The following is a 26,505-nucleotide window of genomic DNA, read 5'->3' as shown; positions in this document are numbered from 1 at the left end:
CTGGGTTGTTGTGCTGTGTAGTCTGGTCGGTGTTTACCAACGTTTCGGAGGTCATACTGCCTCCGTCATCAGGGCGATGAGTGTGAAGATTTCTGTCTTCTGGTTTGTTGCGCTGTGCAACAAACCAGAAGACAGAAATCTTCGTACTCACCGCTGTGAAAACCTCAAATCATACATACTGTATGTTAACTAGCACAGTGCAGGGTTCATCTCAGAAAAATATTACGCAAGTCGAAAAGAAATTATCTCCGTTTTTGTAACGTCCAAAGATTCATCATCAAATTTTCTTTTTTTTTGCTATTGGATCTTATCCCGAGGCACATGAATCTGTTCTATCGTCTCACATTCTGTTTTCCTAAGATCCATTCGGGGATTACTTAACGCAGAAAGAAAATAAAGTAACTTCGCAAAGAAAGTCTACTTAAATATTTATTGTTCTCTATTCAAATGATCTGGTTTTGTATTTATCTACTGTTCTTCCTTGAATAGCACGAGATGTAACATTCTGTCAAAATGGATAAAAATCAAACCCGAACTTCGGCGAAAGAAAGAGAATTATCTAATGAGCTTCTGAAAAAATAAAGACTGGAATAAACATATAAAGAAACAGAACTGACGTAGAATTACCTAATGGAACACGACATGAAACAAAAAAATAATAATAAGAAGAAGACAGAAAAATACGTTTATGTGCGGAATTATTTAACAGTCTACTGAACATTAAACAAAAAATAATGGAACACATACTCGAATATGAAGTCAGAAAACTAAGCATTGGACCTGCATGCGTCAATCAATCTACGGTTTAGAGGTCTCTCGCGTTGTTCTCGCCGACGAACGCAACCTCCTTCTGCATTAGCCTCGCGATCAATATACCTCTTAGATAGATAAGATTTGAGATCGTAGTCAGGGAGCGCTCATTCGCTCCTATTAGACCCAGGGAACATTAGCCGGTGTGGAGTGTTGGAGGGATAAAGCCCCCGGGGGAAAGCTTTCCCCTTCACCTCTCTTTATTTTATCCTGTAGCCGCCATCTCGACAGTGGTTCTTCCCGCCGCGCAGTAGCGACGCTCAACTGTCATTTTCCACGTAGCCAGCCCGCCCACTAGCGCCATTACTTCCGAATGTAATTTTTAAAACAAGAAGGTTGACCATTTCAACGCTACAACTGCTAATGGAAGGCAGTGGACTAAACCAGATCTTGAAAAATATTTACACCAAGGTAAGCTGGCTCAAGATAGAAAATAATAGTAGGCTTTTGTATAAACGGTGATGAATCTTTATATGCTACGAAAAAATCATTTATTTGTTTTCTCAGTAACTCTTACATCTTCAAGGAAATATCTACACAACGGAATGAAGAAAATCTGCTAGCTATTTAACTTACATCCATGTTACAGCCGTCACAAAGCGACCATGTACGCCTGTCGGTTACAAAGACCTGAATTCTTAATTATTAACTGAACAACAAACCATATAACGTCTACTGCAGGTGTATAAAATGTACCCTCATAAAAACTAAATTTCGCTGGAACTTATATTACAATTCATTACAGCACACAGCAACGTTTACCTGATATTCACAGCTTGGTTTTATGTAACAGGTTATCTCGTTCCTCAATAGAAACCGCCATGAATTGATCTCATGAATTAGGAGGTGTTATTTCGTCTGCACGAGATACGACGAGTCAGTCCACTGATACTACGTAGTAACATTTTCTTAGCTCCCACCCCCGTCCCCCATATAAAATGATTTTACCATGCCGTTCTTTTATTCTCTTCTGCAAAATATTTTGTATCATTTTCTGAGCAGTTAATTTGATATTTACATATGTGACTGTCTTCTTCAATATCTTTTCCACTGATGAACGACAAATGGCATTTTCAAATACCCCTTTCAAATATATTTTACATTAAAAACTTGAGAATCCGTATTTTTTTGGTTTAATTCCTTTTCGCTGCGTGCAATTTAAACCACTTTTCTGAAATGCCCATTGCGATAATAAAAACTGAATACGCGACAACTGAAATGCTGACTTTTTAAATCCCGTATTTAGTCATAATAAATTAACACAGCCTAATTGAGCGAGATTTTAATGAAATCGTAAAAGTCTGAATTAGTTGAACAATCCATGTTAACGACGCACTATTTTCGTATGGAATGTAATCGCCTGTCTAGTTTTAAGGGATGATCGTGAATTATAAATACCAGTACTTAAAAATAAAAGGTATTTATTACTGTCCTTGCCATTTCAGTTGTCGTAAATTATGGCTTCAAGCCATCTACGGGATAGATTGCTTCAAATAAGCTACATATTTAAATCTCTGTTTCCTCAACGTTAACATCACGTGCGACTTAACCTCACCTTTATCAAAAACGAGTCTCTGGAATCCGTACCATGACGTTATAACCATTAATGTAGACTACGTATGGTGTATACAATGTTTCACGTTAAAATTAAAGAAGATCCAGTCATGGAGGTGGATTTACGTATAACATATAAACATCACTAATAGTAAGTTGAAGAAACTTATTGATAGTATACCAAAGTTTCGTTTGGTGTGGAGGAAATTTCAGTACGATGAATTTTAGAGTAATTTTGAATATGATATTAAGGTGTAGTTTTAATATTGCTTCGTTTTAGCAGTTGTACGTAATACAGTTGCTTCTGTATGATCCAGTTTCCGATCCACGGAACTAAGGAGGTCATAAAAGCCTCAGGCACACGAGCCCAGATCCAATAAACAGAATGCAAAGAGCCTGAGAGATGCAGTTAACTGACAAATGGACCACCAAGGTCACTAGCAGAGTGTGATAGGCAGAGAAGAGCCGCTCCATCCAATCAGGAACTTCGTTCTCTGCTTCAGAGCAACGTTTCCTCTGTCCAGCGCAGAAGAATCCTTCCTTCTGCAGCAGCTGCCAGATAAAAGGAAATCGTGCGGGCATCAGAGTGGTCGAACAATATTTACAGATAATGACAGACTGAAAGGTCTTGATATGGAAAAATGGCGTTTAAGCTATAATAAGTTTACATGTAAACTTAAGCATATTTTCATATATACAAAAGTGCAATTTTGACTGTTCATAATTTAAGGGTGATTGAGAATGAGGCATTCAGGAGGAAATTTGGTCCTAAGAGTGAGGAAGTAATATTAGGATGAACACTGCATAATGAGGTAGGCCTACGTCGTAATTGTACGTAACCGTATTGAACACCTAATGATGGGGAGGGTGAGACGGTTTGCAAACGGAGGGAAAATGCACATAAATTTCGTCGAAAAATCTCAAAATAAGACAGCATTTGCGACGCATAGGCGAAATGTGACTATGTTATTAAAATATGATATAAGAACGTGTTCTGAATTCAACTAGCTCAAGATAAAGCGGTTATGAACCTCCAGTTTGTTTAAAATACGAGTAATTCCTCAGCTCTATTTGACTTCTAAATATATTTTCTCCTAATTGTGTCTCCCCACGTCTAACCCCTTGGCCTCGTTTTCCTGTGTGCCGTGCTGCATTTGATGTCATGTGTCTTTCGCACATTCTGTTTCCAAGCCAATTGCAAGTGTAAGGAGAGATGTAGTTTATACAATTAAAATAAGAAGGTTTAGCGTGGAAATTTTCACGACAGCCTGAGACAAGATGGCCAGTTTAAAAATGAGGGCGGATTACACAAGAAAGACAAAAACGTAGCAATAGATAAATATGGTAAAATGGCTGTAGAACATCGGAACAAAGAAGCTCCTAGAATCAGAGTACATAAAACAGGTAAGATACGTTCTATAATGCTATTCTAATAAGGGCAAAAACAATTTAATGGCGTAGAGTTAATGACACTACAGACATTACACCGTTCTGTTAGGAAATACGTCTATCCATCATAAATAAAAATGTTCCAAAGGAAATTTATACAAGAAAGTGAGGTCTGTTATGACATATACATTTGTGTAATTACGACGAATGTCTTTTGACAGAATCATAACATTTGGATTTAATTCTCAGTAGTGGATGTACAAATCAGAATTAAATTCGCCCGATAACGTCCAGTGTAAATTGACCAACACCAAATTTTGTGGAAAGCCAATCAGCTGGTAGGTTGACAGACATAGCAACCAGTGTGCGTTCATATTATGCACTTTTTAAAAAGAACGTATAATAATCAACATGCATTTATTAATCAGATTTCATCTGAAACACATTAATATAAAATAATACAATAAGTCACTCCCATAAATTTTTACACCTCCTCTTAAAATAGTGTTCTGCCTCTTGTTAGCCTCCGCCAATGAAAATGCCTTTTTTACTGTAGATGTAATGACAGTTATGACTCGGTGGCCGAAGCCTCGTCTGTAAAAAAAACGTGAGGATCAAATACATCCTACCCGTTTTATTTGGCGTTTCATTCTAACTCAATTCTTCAGATTGTAATTTGAATTAATTTCCCGAGTACATCAAAATTACAACACCGACACTCCATAAATATCAACACTGAATTGTCCCTGGGGGGAAGGATGAGAATGAGTTCGTAAACAAATTACGTTATTAGTCATAGTTCGTAACACACAACTTCGCCGTGGCGTTACGGCAACTTATCCTGCCGGTATGTTAAGCTTGTTGTCGAAACAGACGTTGTAAGGCGCTATCTGTACTTTCACTCGTTCATTGAATATCAGTTGCAAGTACAAGTTATGGCATGCTCTCTTTGTAAGAAGTTGATAAGATTAAAAACTCGGTTATGATGTATATCCCTGCCTATCAACGAGTTTCATTTCTGATGTTTCGTCCTTTACTTAAAGACTCATAGCTTATGTAGCATCGAAGAGTAGGGTAATTCTGAATGATTATTAAAACGTAAGCGGGAAGTAGTGGCCTACAGCTATTAACCCTTTGAAGCCGAAGATCGTCTGAATATTATTTATGAATTCAGTCCGTACCGCTAAGAAAACACTACACCTCACCATTACGAAAATCAGCTGGTTAACCCTTTGAAGCCGAAGCTCGTCTTCATAATATTTACGAATCCAGACCGTACCGCGAAGAAAACACTTCACTTAACCATTAGAAGTCGAATCAGGCGGTACCACATAAGATTTAACAAAAGAACATCCCGGTCAAAGCCTTAAATAGAACTTCGAAAACCCGCGGTCAGTTTAGCAAGCGTCACAGCTGAGTTTCAAATTCTGTGCCTCTGAAGTGCGAAGCAGGAATGCCAACCTTTCTACTTTGATGACAACTAAGATCATATAGTTTTTATTTCCGTAAGAAAATAGAAATCGTATTTAGAAATATTTCATAGTTTAGATGACATTATGACGTAATAAAATTTCGTATCACGTGACTCACAATCCATAGCACCTATCCTTAATGTTGGAAGGAAGTATCTTTTGTGTTAAATCCAAGAACAACTCCTATCTTTATCTTCTCATCCTCTTAGACAGCAACACTCCTTGTTTTAAGGGTTTCGGTGTAACACAGTTGATTACTAGCAGCCGTGGCGCAAAGTATACGGCACACCAACACTTCAGTGGAAGATCGGTGTAAGTGGATTCTCAGTTCATAGATAGATGACAGGATCTTCGGGGAAAACTACAAATTTGTTTGAGAATGTTTATGCTTTATGAATCTAATTAAAAAGTTTCAGACATTACCCGACTAATTGTTTGCTACAGTTTTTTTAGTCAGGTGTTAGCTGATCATCTAATTCCCTGCTGTTATAGAATTTAAGTATCATAACAACACAAGACACTCTCTAGTAAATGCATTCTCTACCACCTAATATCTTGACTAACAAATTTCTCGCTGTATGGAATGTAGACGTTAATCTCCATCATCAAAGAAACAGCCTTACATCATGAAAGTCTGATTTCTGTAAGGTCAAACCACTTCTGGCAGCAACGCTTTACAAGCCTATTGGAAGCTTCACAATGACATCAATAAATGGCATTTAACATGTACCTAGCTGCCTCACTGGCTAATTAACTGGCTAGTTTGTTGGCTGGCTGACTGACAAACTAGCTGTTGCCTGACTATTCCATTCACTAATACATTGATTCACAGACAGACTAGCAGACTAGTTAATTGTCTGTTTAACCGTTTAGGTAATTGTATGGCTGACTTCCTAAATATCTGATAACATAACCCAAAAGTTAAACATCACTGACATAAAATCCCACAACTGGAATCGACTCTGACACAGCTTCGTCTAGCTAATCCGAAAAGAACCAGGCATGGACCTACAAAACGATGTTGTGCAATGATGGTGTACACAGCAGGTTCCCACCTTCAATCTCGCCCGGGTTACCGGTTACTCTGACAGAGGTCTTTGGTGGTTTCTCTTAGTCTCTTCAAGCAATTACCTGATCATTGTTATCAAATCGGCCAATATTACGGCAATAAAATCTGTACCTCTCATCTAATATTAACGTGTTCCCATCTCATTCCCACAGGAAGCTCCTAAGAAGCGCTATATGCTACAGTCATTAAACAAACATGGCCCCGGTTCTTGCTTATAAAATGAAACCATCGACTTAAATAAACCTTGCAGTTGAGTACCAAATGTCACTTCGGCAGTTGTTGCTGTCAGCCATAGAGGCTTTGTGTGTGTCTGCAGTTCATTTATTTAGTTACGTATACTCGCCTTGCACAGTATACTAGCATGTATCTTGCGCCTTACCGTGCTTTGACACCCTCTCCTAACCATCAGGATACACAGTAAACGAGTTAGGGGGATGCATCAGGGTGCGGGACACAGAAGAGGGGTGTAAATGGACTAATAGAAGAGGCTTACTGCCACCACAGTGTGGTTCCGAAAATCATGCGCCACCATCCACATCACCAGTTTCCAGCTCTTGTATAACTTCGAGCTCCAGCCAACATGTTTATTTGAGGATTTCTGTCGTCTGGGTTGTTGCGCTGTGTAGTCTGCTTGATGTTAACCCTGATGATGGAGGCAGTATGACTTCTGAAACGTTGGTTAAAATCGACCAGACTACACAGCGCAACAACACAGAAGACAGAAATCTTCATATTCATCGCCCTGATGAAGGAGGCAGTATGACCTCTCAAACGTTGATAAACATCGACCAGACTACACAGCGCAACAACCCAGAAGACAGAAATCTTCATACTCATCGCCCTGATGATGGAGGCAGTATGGCCTCTGAAACGTTGGTAAACATCGACCAGACTACACAGCGCAACAACCCAGAAGACAGAAATCTTCATACTCATCGCCCTGATGATGGAGGCAGTATGGCCTCTGAAACGTTGGTAAACATCGACCAGACTACACGGCGCAACAACCCAGAAGACAGAAATCTTCATACTCACAGCTGTGAAAACCTCAAATCTTACACATGTTTATTTACTGTATAATATTTTTAAAATGTTACATAAAGGTACATAAAGTTGACCTGTTTCACGTCACCAATTTTCACGGTGTTATGTCTGCTCGATATCACCTGCTTATGTGCCACGTAAACTTTATAAATACTATACTTGATATCACCTTTTTATGCGTTACATAAAATTAAAACACTTTATGTTTCTTGACACCACCTGTCCTACGTGATATGTTGCAATGTCTTCCTACTCACATAGCCCGTTCTAGGCCTTTATGCTTCGCAAATTGTTAAAATAATGTATTTCAAAGGACAGGAATTATCTTTAAGTTGTTTCCACAGAATGCGCTTTACGCAGACCAGTTACGAAAAAACGCTAAAAGAGAGATATAAAATATGTAAGACAGAAAGAAGAACACATGAATTTGGTCCCAGTTGTTTGTCACGTCATTAAAAACTGTCTTAAAAATGTAATAAGTTATATCGGATTCTGTCAGCCATTAGAAGGCCGCAACGTGAATCTGGCTGTTTTAAAATTCAAACAAAATAATTTACATTTGGTGGAATGTCGCATACATATATTACGGTGTGCATATTTCAAGGGATAAAGTTGTATATCCCTGAGAAAACGTAAGTTCATGTGACCATTTTCTGAGCCCACAATACGACAGGCGTATTGCTATAGAAATTGGGTTAGCCTTTGCTTATTGCGCGGAACCATACATCGTATTTCAGTCCGAGGTAAGTGGGTGGTTGATGGGGTGTGGGGAAAATGAAACTGTATCTGCGTGGTAAGGGATGAGTCGTCCTCTCCGTTGTTTAAGCAAAGAGAGATTAGTGCTAACGAGAAGGAAGCCTGTACACTAGCGGGGCTCTTTAATTTAACTGAATTCCTAATTAAATTGCTCTTTGTTCTACGCCCCACTCCCTTACCGTCACCTCGCTCACTCGACGTCATAGTGGCATACTAGGATGCCTATGAAAATTATGTATTGTTTTCTATCCTCGTTAAGCGACCTCGGAAATGTGAAGTCCGGTGATCGAGAAGGCTACAAGAATAACTAGAAGTGACATTAATGCAGAACATTATACCATCTGACGCGAGATTTATTTTATTAGTTAATAAACACACTGAATTATATTTTATTCTCATAGTACCTACTCAAATCGATTCAATTTTATCAAATAAAACAGCTTAAAGCCATAACAAAAATTTCTTATGTGTATCATTATATGTCTTGCCCAATAAATAAGCTACATCGACTTTCATTCGCTGGTGTTTTACACATATGAAAGATACTTAAGCACCCGAACGTTTCGCCGATGTCGAAGTATGTAAGTGGGTTAACTCTAATACGCAAATCTAACCAGTTTCGCAAATGATTTAACCCCGTCTACTGATGGTGTCACTAACCACGGTGGTCTAGCGGTTAGAAAGCTGGCCTTGTAATCCTGGGGTCTCGGGTTCGATTCCCGGCGGTGCCCGAATTTATAACTTGTGTTGGGCAAGGCCTGTGGTCTAGGCAACACGGAGTTTTCCTCCGGGGGCTTCTTCCCCGGTTTCTCCGTGGCATCCCAACAATTACTCCATTCACACACAGAAGAAGGCAATGGCAAACCACTTCTGGATCATCTGCCAAGAACGTATATGAACAGGTCCCAGTCCGAGAAAAGGATGGAAGGATCCTGTTCATATGGACCTGTCGTCAGACAGAACACTAAAATAATAATAATAAATAACTAATGGTGTCAATAGGAATTTGAAAGTCTTCTTAAACCAGTTTAATCTAGTTCATCCAGTTCCAGTTCAAATTAAAACAATTTAATAAAATCCTCACCACCGTCCTTAATTTTCACTTCAATATTACCAGTCGCATTTACTTCTAGTTCTTCCCAGTGGCTGCTTGCCAACAAGATGTACCGTATTTCTTCTTGGTTACATTATGAGATCCTACTAGCATATAATTTTATCGCTGAATTATTTTTAATAAAAGGCCAAAACACTGTAGGAAAAAAATGTTTTGAGTGATGACATCCACGATAATTTAAGACAGAATAAAAGTTCTCAAATTTGATATATAATTCTGGTAGCCTAAATTCCTATTTCCTTGCAGCAGTGCTATTTGTAACAGGATTTCAGCACAAAATTTTACGTGCATATCTTATATCTCTTTACAAGCCACTTATCAAGCCCAAGATAACGTTTTGGCTTTAGTACTAAAGCAAATGTGTTTATTAGTATACAACGAGATTAGGCAGTGAATGTGACTGTATTTGTGCCACGCTTTTCTACTGCTTTTTGTTTTCGCTTTACGTTTTAACCCTTATTATTTCCCTGCCTCGGCCTTATTCGAGCGGTAGCTAAATTTTAAATGGCCACAAGGTGCAGAGGACTACTTACACTCTCTACAAGACGACACGTTTCTGCTATTAGCAGTCGCGGAGACGTCGTTCTGAAAACATCGGCCAGGAAGGAAATGAAAAGTGATAAAGTTATAAAAATTAATATGTTTGGTCTAGAGAAAGTAAGGCACAGCAGAAGAATGCAGATTTATTATTTATTTAGTGTTCTGTCTGACGACAGGTCCATATGAACAGGATCCTTCCATCCTTTTCTCGGACTGGGACCTGTTCATATACGTTCTTGGCAGATGATCCAGAAGTGGTTTGCCATTGCCTTCTTCTGTGTGTGAATGGAGGAATTGTTGGGATGCCACGGAGCAAAACTCCGTGTTGCCTAGACCACGGCCTTGCCCAACACAATCTATAAATTCGGGCACCGCCGGGAATCGAACCCGAGACCCCAGGATTACAAGGTCAGCGTTCTAACCGCTAGACCACCTCATCTTATTATTATTTAGTGTTCTGTCTGACGACAGGTCCATATGAACAGGATCCTTCCATCCTTTTCTCGGACTGGGACCTGTTCATATACGTTCTTGGCAGATGATCCAGAAGTGGTTTGCCATTGCCTTCTTCTGTGTGTTAATGGAGTAATTGATGGGATGCCACGGAGAAACCGGGGAAGAAGCCCCCGGAGGAAAACTCCGTGTTGCCTAGACCACGGCCTTGCCCAACACAAGTTATAAATTCGGGCACCGCCGGGAATCGAACCCTGAGACCCCAGGATTACAAGGCCAGCGTTCTAACCGCTAGACCACCTCATCTTATTATTATTTAGTGTTCTGTCTGACGACAGGTCCATATGAACAGGATCCTTCCATCCTTTTCTCGGACTGGGACCTGTTCATATACGTTCTACGTTGGTTCAGCTTTGTGATATGTCACGTCCGTCCTAGGATTCCTATAAAACATGTAAAAAAAATATATTTTTTCACATTTAATTCATAACCAAAACGAACCAGAGCGATCTAATTCATGACAGCTCAAAAGAAGAAATAACATAAATAGTAAAACACTAATTATACTAATACTAACTATTATTAATGACAGGAATTAGTACTCACGTTAACAGTGTTTAAACTCGATGGTATTCTTGATGCAGAAGAGTCATCAAATGTCAGCTAAGCGATAAAAGCGACGTTTTTGACACGCGTAATAACACCGACTCAAGTTCGTTCTTCACTTTTCTCTTGCCCAAACCCTGCGGAGTTTACGAGATTTAAACGCATTTAAAGTCGGGCAGAATATAATGAATTAATGTTGTCGTACTTAAAAAAGGATAATAGCTTTGTAGTTCAGAATGCTCCCCCCCCCCCAGATGGTAGTAAGTAATGTTCGTGGTAAGGGTGTAATTAACCCTTCATCTCCATGACGAGAAGGTGGAAGGGAGAGTAATCACTTCATTTTCGCTCTCAAGGAATGAGATGCCCATCAAAGTAGAACGAACGAAGGCCAACTGAGTGACGTAATTCTCCCTCCAGGGTTCCTTATCAAATTGTATTAAGTAATGCATGTATGTGCCTGTATCTGTTGAGATAATTTATGTGAAACGAAAGTACATTACTTTACTCAGGACACACTGAGACAGGAAAGGAAATAGTTTCTCAGGTACTGTGGCATTCCACGCTCATTTAAAAATAATTGTTGTCCAAGGCCTGACGATGTTAACTTGCTCGAATTTAATTTAAAAAAACTACTTATATTTGGTGAGATTCTAGATTCTCAGACCGGCGTGAATAAAGATACTTTTGAAATATTACGCAGTGCAATCTGGTCGAAAATTACCGACGTTTCAGATGTGCTTTTTGTGTCGGTAAGAAGCAGTTAGCAAAATCACAGAAGACAGACATATTCATACTTACAATTTAACTTCAACTTTTTTCTTTTAAGTTTGAAATCTGTAATGTCAAATCATAAATATTAATTCTGATAAACAGTGTCATCAAGGTAACAGCTCTTGTAGTCTAGATTACGTATATATTTCGTTGTTCATTCTGATTAGATTAATAACTGTATGAGATCCGGGGTTGTCACGGCAATAAAAATGTCATTATTTTCTTGATCGTACCTTAATATGGACTACCATGAAGATATGGGCAGTATGCTCTTCCGAAACATCTCAATGGGGAAGTCTCCTACTTGACAAATTGTAACACACCCAGCCAAGGATCTCCCAGAATTTTTTGCAGAAGGAATGTTCATAAGATACCCATTGCTAGTCCATATCTTGAATAAGTTGATTAATTTAATAAGACGTTCTTTTATACAGACATTTGCAGGCAGAATATTTCGACACGTGAAGCAGCAGATTTCAAAGCCGAGGTAGATTCACTGAACCACAAGACGCTTTAAGTTTTTAGCAGATGTGATTGGCAGAGACGTAACATTGCCGTGGTCGGTTGATCGATCTTATTTATTGGAGGACAGATTATAAATGACCTATAGACCCTAGGGCCGGAAAAGAAAAGCCAATTCAAATTAGGTCTATTAAACTTACGTACATCAAAGATTATCCATTAAACACCAGATGATCGCAAACACTAAACTAAAAAACAAATATAAAAATGTAGCGCAATGCAGTCTGTTAGAAGTTTACCCTCGTTTTAGGGGTACTGAAGAACTAAGCTATATTCGTACTCACCGCCATGAGAACCTCAATTCCTACCAAATTACAAATGGTATATGGCCTTATTTACGATGGTAACATAATAAAGGAACATTTTACTAATCAACACTCGATAGAATATAAAGAAATATAAAGGTGACGTGGTCTTTGTGCATAAGTACCACGATATGAAGAGTGTAAGGATATGGAGTTAAAGCTCCCCATATTCCAGACTTCTCCCCTAGAGAGAGGTGAATGATCTACTGTCTCACCAGTTCATGCTGGGTGGAATCCAATGCAGACCTGCAGGAGATGAAGGTGAGAAAATTCTTCCCGGCACGTTAGCTGTAAGTGTGGACAAGACCAAAATTTGTTTTCACAAATATCATGAATTAAGATCCCAGAATTTTCTGAATAGAAGAAAAAAATTGTCCTGTATTTTCGTAGGACGTCCTTTGCATCTTAGACACTCTGGATTATAATTGATTTGGCAGCTTCGTGGTTCTGATTTAAGTACTCATTCGGAATGGTTCTGCCATCTCTTTTGACACTGGTAATTATTTACCACTACACAGAATAACCGATCTGTTACTCACAATTCTGATCTAATGAGATAAACTTTATTCAGCTTAATGATATAAAAAGAAGGATCTCTGATTTTATTTTGATGCTGGGAGAATCCTACAGCCTGTCTGAACACGGCCAGGAGGAGGAAAATTATTTCTCCACCGGGAATCGAAACCCAGCTCGTATTCAGTCATTAAGAAATGGATTAAATTTATTAGTATTAAAAGTATGTAACAAAAGAAAGCTTTCAACAGATCTCTATAATACGAGCTAATGCAATGTTTTTGAAGCAATTTAAAGAATCAAATAACTTCACGTCTTTCAACATTCAATCATGGAATCATTTTGTAAAACATGGTCAGATATTCAGTTACAGCACTTAGCCAGAAAAGTTTATGAAGTAGTTGAATGCCTTCTCTTTTGATATGTGAAACTGCAGGTAAAGTTGTGCTGATTAAGAGATATTCATCCTGAGACATGTCAAAAATATTAATTAAACTTTCCAGCTCAAACCAGTTACAGTAATTGGCCGACTCTTTCTAAGATTGAAATACTACCCCTGGTGTACGAGGCCCAAGATATTTTCCCAGTTGTAAGTTCTTTGCTGGATCTCTGTGAGGACATCTGCCTTTGAGCTATGAGGGAGGTAGCGATGGCTTAACGGTGGTAGGGGGTGGGGTAGATGATGGGGGTATCTTAATTTAAGAGAAATTCTCGGTTCACGTATAAAAGGATACATTTTGCCAACTCCTTTCACCACTGAAATTAAATGGATGTCGCCCCATCTTCAAGCAAAGAGAAGAGGATTGGGATTTCTATACGAGAAATCTTTTTGAACAGTTGATTTCTTCTTATTTATGTAATGAATAGGTAACCTGAGTCTTCAGACACTGAGCAGATCAGTAAGTTAAGAAACTGAGGTCGTCTTTAGGAAGCATATTTCACGTGTAAGAAGCCACGCGTGGTTCGGTACAAGATAGGAAATGTCACGTCAGGACTTTAGATGTAGGGAACAAACTGCTATATATATATATATATATAAACGAACAGCGAAAACTCAAAACTTTAGTTCTAAAACATAAAAGAAAAATAACATGTTGGTAGATTTAAAACACTGCTAACCCCTGGGAAATTAAAAAGGCATTCGTTATCTTTACTTACAAAATACAATCTTCTTAAGAGAGGAGTCACGGAGTGAAACAGTCCTTGAAATATCTGCAACAACATAAGATTGGAACTCTCATGTACACAACGGCACATGCTTATTCTTACATCGTTACTCAACGTAAAACGCACGTACAATGTAATGAGCTATGACTTTTGTGATTATGTGCTCTGTAATTAGAACAGTTGTTATGGTAACGCTGCTAAAGCGGTTTTCAACAAGGGTTAGATTGTAAGATTTGAGGTTTTCACAACGGTGAGTATGAAGATTTCTGTCTTCTGGGTTATTGAGCCCTGATGACGGAGGCAGTATGGCCTCTGAAACGTTGGTAAACATCGACCAGACTACACAGTGCAACTACCCAGATGACAGAAATCTTCAAGAGTTAGATTCCCGGTAGGAGAAGGATATTTGTCGCACCAAGAGTGTCTGTCTGGGGCCCACACATCCTCCTATCCAGTAGGAACCGGGGGCTCTTTCCAGGAACTAAAGCGACTGGGACAAGGTGACCCTAAACTACCATCCCTTACCGAAGTCAAGAAAAAAATGGAGCTATATTTTCACTTCAGAAATCGGTGCTTTTTATAATTATAGATATAAATTTTAATTTATTTTTCACATATTGACGTAATGAATCTGATGTTCTCAGATATAGACCTATAATAGGATTATCCTACAAAAATGTATTGCATCTTATAAATTGTGATCTACATAACTGTCACATGCTACGTGGTTTGCCATTATCTCTCTCGGTCTGAAACCGTCATCCTTGTGCTATTTTCCTTGGGGGTACGTATCCTCACTACTGTGTAGTACGCCGTACATAAAGTGAAGTAAACCAGCTCAAGTGAAAATGTTGGTTTCAGTTATTGAAGTAAGGGGCTTTTTCCTTCCGCCCACCCCCTTCTGTTTGATCTCTGTTCACTGCCCTGTTCCTCTCTTAATAAGATCCCCCTCGCCGCAGGGATTTATACAAACAGAGTGGTACATTCGTGGACTCGAAAAGTTGACCATTGCCTGCACTTCAGCTCCAGTGAATGATAAATTGATTGATCGGCTGACAGAATAATTTACTGGATATTTGTTGCTTCGCTGATTAATCGAGGAACGACTGATTGATTGTTTGCTTAGTTTCCTCGTTAACTGATTAATTTAATTAAGACTGTTTAATTCTCTCATCGACTAAATAATTATGGTGGTTTTGTCGTTTGTCTGACCGATTAATTTGGTGATCGACTGTTCTTTCCTTCTTCTTCAACATGATCTAACCTCAACTATTAAGACGATCGAAGTCTGAGCGGTTGTCAAGGTGCCCGGAAAACTGTAAGGATCGCGGTGTTTAAACATGTTTTGCCTATATTTGTTGTGGTACAAAAGGGCTACGTATCTCTCGACCCATCTCTGCGCCCAAGCCGCTTGACAAATCCTCAGCTTTTGTGATGCTCGGCAAATCCTCTAATTTGAAGCATTCTTCTCTGGCGCCGGACTGCACAGACGGAGGACGTTATTGGAGGTGATGGCTTGAAACGATGTTCGTTGTAAACATAATTAGCGCAAGCCACCAGAAAAGTCGACTACAACCAAACATACTGACTAACAGGTTATTGTATTTTATCGATTTGAAGAGGCACCCTCGATTTAGTAAAATATTTTCAGTAAAAAGAATGTTAAATCGATTCTTAGGTGACATAAAAAAAGTCGCACCTCGATTTTAGACATTTTAAAATGTGAAAAAGTGCGTCCTAATGTCGAGAAAATACGGTGGTATATCAATTACCAATGCGTTTACATAATTTAATTCTGAGAGATTAACGCTGTATAAAAAATTGTAGTCTGAAAGCATAGAGGAAAAGACGACTTGGAAGACCCAGGGGTAGATGAGGATAATATTAAAATGTATCAGAAGTAGTGTGCGAGAGAGTCTGGTAGGTGTTTACCATCATCACCCTGATGACGGAGGCAGTATTACATCTGAAACGTTGGTAAAGATCTACCAGACTACACAGCGCAACAACCCAGAAGACAGAAATCTTCATACTCATCGCCCTGATGATGGAGGCAGTATGACCTCAGAAACGTTGGTAAACATTGACCAGACTACACAGCACAACAACCCAGAAGACAGAAATCTTCATACTCTGATGACGGAGGCAGTATGACCTCTGAAACGTTGGTTAACATCGACCAGACTACACAGCGCAACAACCCAGAAGACAGAAATCTTCATACTCTGATGACGGAGGCAGTATGACCTCTGAAACGTTGGTAAACATCGACCAGACTACACATCGTAACAACCCAGAAGACAGAAATCTTCATACTCATCGCCCTGATGATGGAGGCAGTATGACCTCCGAAACGTTGGTAAACATCGACCAGACTACACAGCGCAACAACCCAGAAGACAGAAATCTTCAAACTCACCGCTGTGAAAACCTCAAATCTTACAAACTCTTATGATGTTTCCGGCACTGTTGGAAGTGTGAAGTTAGAAAATACAAAGTCTGCAAGGCATAATGTTTATATCAAGTTTTATGGACATACATTTAATATTTATTATCAGGTGTCGGAGACAGACGGACAGACGATATTATAATAAACCTACACTTCCTAATAATTTCCATCGGGATTCCAAAATTCGTTACATAAATTGAGATTTTTTACTTTTATTATAGTTTTCAGGATCCGGACAAAAATTCTGGGTGGACTGGGCACCACAGTCCATCCTTCTGACCGTATCTAGGTACGGTGCTGTGGCCCTCAATGGGTACAATGTCGGTTGTAAGCGGCTTTATTTTCTCAGGTAGTCAGTCAGACACGACCTCTAGTAGTTCCGACTGTCAGTACCATCATGCGTAAAATGCGGAGAAACTGCCAAGTGATCATCTACTCAATTGTTAAGATCATTAACAATGGGAAGTATGCTTCTGTTGCTTTAGTTGCGGTTCCGTTAGGCAGATTTTATTTTTGCAGGGTTTTATTTTGGCTGTATTAATGAATTCATACATAATATTAAACTATTCATGATTTTGTGAGAATTTCAGGTTCTCAAGATGGCGAGTGTGAGAATTAATTTATTTTGGGACCTTATTAATACTGACATGTTTCTATATAGGACTATGATGATTTAACGGAAACAATGAGAAATAAAATCCTACTAATGTTTTATGTGATTCATTTCTCAAGGAAAATTCTGTACAATATAGTTGGTTAATCATTTTCTAACTAACATCTGTGTATCTACGTATCGATTGCTATCCTATATCTGAAGTGAAAATTGTCAGAAACAGAGTTTTTAAGAGTCGAATGCGTCTGCACGAGACACTCGAAACCCACAGACTTTCATCAATTATGATATTAGGGAGTTACACTAAAATGTGAGTATGTGATCAAATTTTGGTAAAAGGCGGACAACTTTACCAGACGCTCTTCATGATGACATAATGTGTTTCTGCGAAACAAAGTAACTTTGAAATAACTAGGAGGAATCCTCATGACGTCACCACCCGTCCAGACAGGCGCCAAAAGTCATACACGAATTAACAATTTGACCTATTTTATATGTTGGCTGCCTGAGCAGAGCTTGCGTAGATTTTTACTTTCATTTGAAGGTCGTGTCAATTCTCCGCTCACAAGACAATACGTGTTTTGTCTTTATTTCTCCCTAAATATTATCTCAGGGGTCCGCTGTGGCCTCGCGGTCTGAGGCTTGGGCCTTGTGTCGCTGGGGCCGTGGGTTCGAATCCCACTCAAGCCATAGATGTTTGTCCGCGTTGTCCTGTGTACAGGTAGAGGCCTTGCGACGGGCCGATCCCTCATCCAAGGAGTCCTACCGAATGTCTATAGATCGTGCCAACGAAAAGTTGGGACCCGCAGTGCTCAGGCACTTGGAGAACGGATCGTTCCCAGTATCCATTAAATATTATCTCAGTCGTGAAATAATCTAACAAATCTTTGTGCTCTAATGCGTCATTTTTTACTGTGGAATCAATGCTCTATAACTTACAGACAAGGGAAGTTGGGACTTCATTGATTTAAGCGTCGAAATCATCCTAGGCAGTGAACGCACTGCTAGAGGCTACAAGATGGCGACTCGCTGTCTACCTGACAATAATAAGGGAGACACAAACAAGCAGTAATCTCAGTACTCAATTGAAAGCGTTTGGAAAATTGAAGCGAAAGAAAATAAAGAAACAACCCCAAGTACAGGGAGCAACGGAGGAAGAGACGTTAACAAGTGCCAGTAACGATCAGTGCCCCGCAGTCAAGAACGAAATACAGGGCGGTCGAGAATTTAAAGCTGTGCGGAGGAAAAGAGAACTAGTCGAAAGAAAGAAATAATGACGGAATAAATCAAGGAAAACAAGATTGGAAACGTGTAGTTTTTGGAGTACATACGTAGGTTATTCAGTCAGTATAGTAACTGTCTACAGACTGGACGGCCGGGGTTCGATCCCTGACGGGGGCAGAGGATTTTTCCTCTGGCCTCTGCGTCCAGACCGGTTCTTGGGCCCTCCCAACCTCCTATCAAATGGGTACCGGAATCTTTTCCAGGGGGTAAAGCACGGCCGGGGCGTGATTCTGACCACTCACCCCCATCTAGCGCCGAGGTAAGAGGTGGGACAGCTTTGCCTTTCTACTTTACTTTTACGTAGGTTGTTGAGGCACTAACGAGCTCCGAAGTCATTGTCGTTCCTTAGGTCATTCTTGCACGAATATATCCCAAGGTTAAAGTTGCTCAACATTTCGGTCCAACAGCAACCTCTCTTTCCAGTGTTTCTCAACAATTTTTGTCAAGAACGGGACCTCCGATCAGACAGACATGGACGGGCCCGTGAGGTATTCGGTCACGACAGAGCGTGAAGAATATCAAATACAAGAAAAGACGAATAAACGAGAAAGGAAGATTTCTGTCTTCTGGGTTGTTGCGACGTGTAAGTCTGGTCGATGTTTATCTCACAGAGACGACTTCACTGCCGCACAGCGGTGGAGTCTCAGCGAGCCAGTTAAACCTAACACCCGGTAGAAAACAAAGCTACCTTGTCACGGTGACTCTCATTGGATACTTGTCTCATGGATCTGATGCTGTATTAATTCTCCCTCCTCCCTGCCCCCCTCAACCACATTTCCAATAATTTGTACGAAATTTTTGGTAGCACACTGTGTTTTGAAGGACAGTAAAAAGGATATCCATCCCAATTCACTAAGACGAAAGAGAAGAGACCTATAAGAACCACAGCACCGCGACTGATTAAAAGCCCTCCCTCCCAAACCCCTCTCCTTTCGAGTTCTTCCCTTTCAAAACCAAGATCGTCCAATTTAAAGCAACGTACAGTGCCCCGGTCTGACAACACGGAACTTGAGAGCAAGAACGGTCTACATGCTACCTCTTATTGTGTTCAGAATCCTACAAAGAGCGTAATAGACCTCTACACCAGGAACTGCAAAATATGGCCCGCGGACCGGAAGCGGATTTCGAAAACATACAATCCGACCGGCGGCGATAGTCAGATGTTATTAAAAAGGAGGCCCAGATGCTTCATTTCCGGGGAAGGTCCTTCTATTTCAAGATCCTTCTTAATTACATTTCTGACGGTTGGTATTGCTATATCAATTAAGAGACACGTTCCATTTTTGTTTCGAATTATAATATCGAGTTTGTTATTTGAAACAGTTCTACCAGTTTTGATTTGTTGATTCCACAAAATAGTTATCCTGATTGTCTCATCTGCCTTCGGGATGTGTTCATACTAATCTAATTTTACCCCTAGTTTCCCGCATATGATAAAATGCAACTGAGTACACACACGATGATGTCGCATATATAACTATTATTATTATTTGCTCAATTTTATCAGTCAAATCACAATAAAATATTATTATTAAATGTTAAAATATTAAAATATTATTACAATTAACATTTAAATATTTAAAATATATTAAAATATATTAAAATGATGCTCTCTATCGAATATTATTGTTATTGTTATACTTTTTATAACAGATTTTGATAGAAATTTTAAGACTTTCGACTATCCCTATAACACGCATTTACAGATTCATTTACTATTGATCCACCTATGAGAAAGTCAAGCGAGGTTCACTCCAGACTCTGCTTAATACGGGTCTGAACACCTTAAAACAGAAGTAAAATCATAGTATAACCAAATGGCGGGGATTCAGCTTTTTAAGAATATATTTCTGACCAATTTCGAATTGAGCACGATATTTGTAAAATCAAAACCCCTGACATTTAAAGTTTCACTGCAGCGAAAATTATAGCGAATGTCTTCTGGGATATTACACCCTGTAGTCTCGTAGAAATTGGCCGCAGTTTCACTGGTACATAATGCACAAAACCAACAGAGCGACACCCTAACGGAAGTAAAATACACATCTGAAACGTCGGTTAATTTCTACGAGATTACACGGCGCAATAAACTTGAAGACCGTCACCTTCTAATTAAGTCAGCCTTGGTTACGCTAGATTCGCTTAGAGTAGCTTTGATTAATTTGCCTTAATTTACACAACATGTAGCTTCATTTGTTTATATTGTGCGCAGGGATATTTGCCCGAAGGTGAGGTGATATCTGGTTATTTTTACAGTTGCAGAGACAGTCTCTGAAACCTTGTATCACACATCTGATCGTCCGAGAAGGCGTCTGCATCTGCGAGAATTATTTAGCACGTGCAATTATTTAAAGAGACTTAAATTACTGAGAAACTGGGCTGCATTCCAAAGTTGTTACATCTTATAAACAGAAGTTCCAAGTGCTACCTTTACGACTCTAAGCATATTAATTGTTGGCGGTAAATATAGATATACATAACAAACAAATATACTGGTGTTAAATAATCATATTTAATTTTCGATCTATTTTTCATATTCAATTGCTTCGGGCAGACACCAGGTGTATGGTCCCTACTTACAACCCAGAGCCAACATGGACACAGTATTGGCAAAGATAAAAACCCTGCCGTAAATCGAACCCAGGCTGTCCAGTTCTTAGCCAGTCACATTGCTGATTGAGTTATTTCAAGACAGAACGTTCTTGAAGGATCGTATATTTAAGTACGAGAAACCAAATTGACGATTTTTGCTGAACCAAACTATAGCCTGTACTATCCGACCTAAGTGCCTATTTGATAACGTCACATATTTCATTGTTGCTCTGAGAACTAGATATAGATTTCCGTCTCCTTTCCCCTCTCCCTTTCCTCCTTTTTTCCTAATGTTGCAAAACCATTCCACTTCTGATGGTTTCTACCAAACAAACTCCAATTTCTTTTCTTAGTTTCGTTTAAAGATTCTTTTATTGGGTGTGTTCTAAAGTAACACCTTGACATTTACTGCCAATTCTTTTATTACGAGGCAACTGTCAGTCATAAATTTGTTCTCTGAAAGAGGAATGGAGGATCAGAAGGAGGATAATTACATGTTATTCTTGCAGGGTTCTGTCTCGCATTCCTCAAGGGCCAACCACACCAACATCTTTCGAATTCTTTCCATCAGTCCGATTGATTAGATTGATTGACTTACAAGCACACTCTCTGACAGCAGCGTCCGAATGTTGAACACTGTTAATACCAAATCCCGCCATTGGACACGATCCTCAGCCAGTTTTATCCACCCATTTCTTCATATTTCTTCACATTCTGGTTCTTCGATGTGGGAACTGTCTAATAGTTTCCCACCTAAAATATGTATACATTTCTTGTTTCTCTCGTCCCAACTGTATGTCCTGCTCATCGTAGCTTAGAGAATTTATCTTTTATAAACATACTAGAAGGAATGGATTACTGAGTGATATCACCGAAGGCCAGGTTGAAGGAAAGCGAGGACTGGGAAGAAGACTGATACAGCTAACCGACGATCTTAAACAAGGAAAGAAGATGACGTTCCAGGAATTAAAACTTAGAAGCCGAGAATAGGGAAAACTGGAGAGCTCTTTTTGGGCACAGCAATGGACCTGTCGTAAGACAGAACACTGAATAATAATAATAAACATACTAGGAGTATAAATCTCCAAGTTCCTTTAAATTTGCAATTTATTTCATTTCTAATCTTGGTTCCAAATATTTCCCCGAGGTCTTTGTTTACGTCGCCCTATCTTCTTAGTGTATTTAACAACGCTCTTTTATCGACACTAGTTAAACAAAGTCGAATAATAGGATAAAATGTGAATACTTAACTTTTAATGATAAACAGCGAAGCAACCGCAACATAATTTTAGGCAGCTGTCCGGACGTTTCGATGGTGTGACTGACATAACCTTCTGAAACACCTCAATTTATCCGGTCTTGGAGGCTAAATTTGAAACCAAAAGTACAATGCGAAGCAGAAATACCAACTACTTCACAGCGACATTCTCTTTAAACGTCTAAGAGGCGAACTAAACCAAAAGACTGCTCGTATCAACTAGGATGTTCCTTTATTATTATTCAGTGTTCTGTCTTACGACAGGTCCATTGCTCTGCCCAAAAAGATCTCTCCAGTTTTTCCCATTCTCAGCTTCTCGTTTTAATTCCTGGAACTTCATCTTCTTTCCTTGTTTCAGATCGTCGGTTAGGTGCATCAGTCTTCTTCTCAGTCCTCGCTTTCCTGAATGTTCCTTATATCTGCCCAATTTAATCCATAAAAGAATCCTTTTCGTTACGTTTTCTTCTTAATTCCTCTCTCCTTCTTATTCAAAATATAACTCTGGTGATTGGTAAAGAAAATAATATCCTTGCTTTACAAAAGAGTAACCTAGAGGAAAATTGCCTTCTCTCTCTCCCCCTCCCCCCCCCCCCCACACATTCTAGCTTCGTTTTTATTACAGTCCAAATGCTTAAATATTTCCAGAGAAGACGCATTTTAACGTTCGTCTATATAAACTGAAACAGTGATTTCTACTTTGCATGTTCCACAATCCCGATGAGATTTCCTTGACTCGACTCTTAGGTTATTTCACAACGCTGTTTCAATGTTATCCACGTTCCATCGAATGAGACGGAAAGGTGATCATGAATGATGACTTGGCAACAACTTCAAAGCACTATTAGAGCATCTGATTGGAAAGGCAAAGGAAAACCATGAGAAACCTTAGTTAGTATAGCCGATAACATGTCCGGGATTCGAACCCAGTACGTACCAACCTACTCGGTATGAAAGTTGCCATGAAATTTTGTAAATACAGCTGGAACGTGTATAGGAGAGTCCAGTTCGGAGTAAGTACCCATATCCGAAATAAATTCTTTGTAGTTCTCTGTGCTCAATTCTTGCGGATACTAATCGACTGATTACAAGATTAACCAACAGTACACCTAAGAAATACATACTATTTACAGATGCATAGAACCTAAGTCGTTCTGTTTCATAAAATGCGAGATATTATCAGCACCAAACATGAGTCTTAGGTTTTCCATGGAAGTCTATATATTTTTACTGCCCCAGGATTGAGTTAATTACATAATAGGCCTATACAGTACAGAGTTATCTCAATTTTAACATCGTATTTTATTTTCTGAATTTATGATTTCGTAAACTAACTAAAATGAACACTGGCCGTAAGATGAAAGGCCTATGTTCCAATCAATTCCAGTCATTTCTTATTACCATTTTATCGCTACATGCTCGGCACATGTTTTCTTTCTTTCCACATCGCGAACGCAGTATTAGAGTCGAAAGACAGTAAGTTACATAGAACAGAGTATATATTTTCTTACGTTCGCTTGACTGAGAAGCTTAAGCAAGGAAAAGAGCTTGAGTGTTAAGTCCTCACGCTTGAAGTACACTCAAGAACTGATCCTTTAATTTGCTTCATTTTGAAAAAAAGGGGCTGTTGCTATGACAACACCTTTGTACCGTAATCGCTGCGGGGCCACTTGTAAACATCTGACATGTCATTGACCGCAGGCCTCAAAAAGTAACAGCACCTTGAGTGATTCTGTGAGCGCTTGAGATGGATCTCCTACAACACCACTGGCTTCTGTACCTCTTATAACACAGTAGCAGCTATTTGTACTATGTACCTTTGTGTTCAGTAAGCGTATCCATTAACACCAATGCTTACTTTCATGATCATTAAATTCGTCTGCTTACATCAGTGCTTCCTATAAATGTATGGCACAGTGGCAACTATTTGTACCACGTATTTTAATCTTCAATAAGCGCATCCATTAGCACTACAATCAGTAACCTATATTCCATTTCCGTTAATGTTTAATATCTCTTCATGGCGCACTGGTAATTATTATGACCAAGTGATTTAAAGTCATTAATTCCATAGCTTTCTTCCATGATCAGAATTCTCGCCCGTTAACATCAACTTTTACTATAACTCTTCATAGCAAAACGATAACTATTTTTACCGTGAGTTTTGATGTTCAGTAATTCTATTCATAAAAAAATACCTTATTTTAGGACTACTATAATCATCTAGTGTTTCTTTAAACGTGTTATATCGGAGTAAACAAATCTCTACAGAGAAAGCTGTAACTTTTACAAATCCATCCATCGACATTGCAGTTCTCAGGCCTAAGCGTTTGCAGCCTAATAGTAAAAACTAGCAGGCTACACATTTTTACTCCTTCTGTTTCTTTTTCTTATTTCTCTAATCTAGAATATGTTTGTGGTTTTCTCCAGTTGTTTCATAGGAATTAATGATTGAAATAGGCCACTACCGTGTCTTTTATCCTGCACTGCGACATTATTATCGCATCTCTATAGATGCTAAGTAAAGCCTGAAATTGATACAGCATTATTAAGTAACTTAAGTATCAATTACGAATGTAAAACTGTGATAATCTGGTTATATCGATCTTGTACTTCTGTCTACAAACCAAGTTCCAGAAATCACAACAAGATTTATGAGTCGTCTATTAGCTAGAATTCTGCTCGAAATTTCACGCGTTTTAGAGCAGCAATTAGTATAATTATTGAGGATTCGATCCAAGGTTACTGTAGCTATGTTCTCGTTCGTCATAGTTTCCAATGTTCGTCAGTTAATTACATCGTTGCTAGAGGCAAAATTTGTTGATAGGATAAACACTGTAAACCAAATAATAAACACCAGTGCACACTTTATAAACCACTCAAAGCAAATAAATTAATCTATACAAACGCAGTTGAAACAATCATCTACCTAGAGAAATACGATAAAAAGTACTTACCAACAGTGTAAATGATTAACACGTTAAAATTTATCTAGGACGGAATTTGGATTAAACGGAAACCATCCTTTATCGGAAAGTTTATCCGATTCCAAGCTTATCAGATAATGTTAAACTATTTTATGTCATCTGTAATAAATTCAAAATGTTTAACCTGTAAACCTAAGTAACCTGTCATTTAAACGGAAAATAGTTTGCTTAAACACTACTTGTTTTCTGTTATTATAATTTTTATTCTAGAATAATTTGAGAATTTTAGAAGGGATATTCCTATCACAAATGGACGTCGACAAAACACGTGCTGAATATTCTAACATAATGGACTGCTGGAAAAAAGTAGAAGAAAGAGGAAAGAACGAAGGAATGGTGAAAAGGAGATAGAAAAAGAAATAAATGAAGGGAACTGGAGCGTACATTTCCAATTCCTGCGCCTTACTTGCACGCACTGTGCTACAATTCAGAGCATGGCTGATCTTCACTGTAGCTAATTCCCACTCAGGACAGGAACTACAAAGTTCCCGATGCCCGCCCCCCGTCGTGCGTTTGTGCAGGCAACAACAATACACTCCACACTAAGAAAATCGCGGTATCAGCAAAAATGTCTGTTGGTCCCCATATATTCTTTCAAACAAGAGTGGAAAGGTATACTCCACTTTAGAGTATGCCTACACAGAATTTTCTAGCGTGTTCTTTCGCGAGTTTACATTTCTTGCGGTATACCATAACCCTTATAATCATCGGTTAGATCGATGGTTAAAAATGTATTATGTATGATTTGAGGTTTTCACAGCGGTGAATATGAAGAATTCTGTCTTCTGGGTTGTTGCGCCGTGTAGTATGGTCGATGTTAACAACGTTTCGGAGGTCATACTGCCTCCGTCATCAGGACGTTGAAGATTTCTGCCTTCTGGGTTGTTGCGCTGTGTAGTCTGGTCGATGTTTACCAACGTTTCAGAGGTCATACTGCCTCCGTCATCAGAGTATGAAGATTTCTGTCTTCTGGGTTGTTGCGCTGTGTAGTCTGGTCGATGTTTACCAACGTTTCAGAGGTCATACTGCCTCAGTCATCAGGGCGATCAAAAATGTATTACGTGCCAGCGTTGTACCGCGGTGGAGAGAAATACGTTTCACTTCTGAACAAATGAATTCGAAGAAGACCCAAGTTAATTAAAGTATTAAGAAAAGAAATATATAATGGATTTTTTCTGCGTCTTAAGCGAACCAGCGCTGAAATCGAAGAGTTGATATAGGTCACTTCCTGCTTCTCACG

The sequence above is a fragment of the Zootermopsis nevadensis genome, unplaced genomic scaffold (assembly GCF_977971745.1).
Source record: "Zootermopsis nevadensis isolate Lab colony 2312 unplaced genomic scaffold, Znev_1.0 Znev_ptg000017l, whole genome shotgun sequence".
In the NCBI taxonomy this organism is placed as follows: domain Eukaryota; kingdom Metazoa; phylum Arthropoda; class Insecta; order Blattodea; family Termopsidae; genus Zootermopsis; species Zootermopsis nevadensis.
The sequence above is the reverse complement of the archived record's forward strand: the minus strand, read 5'-3'. Positions refer to the sequence as shown.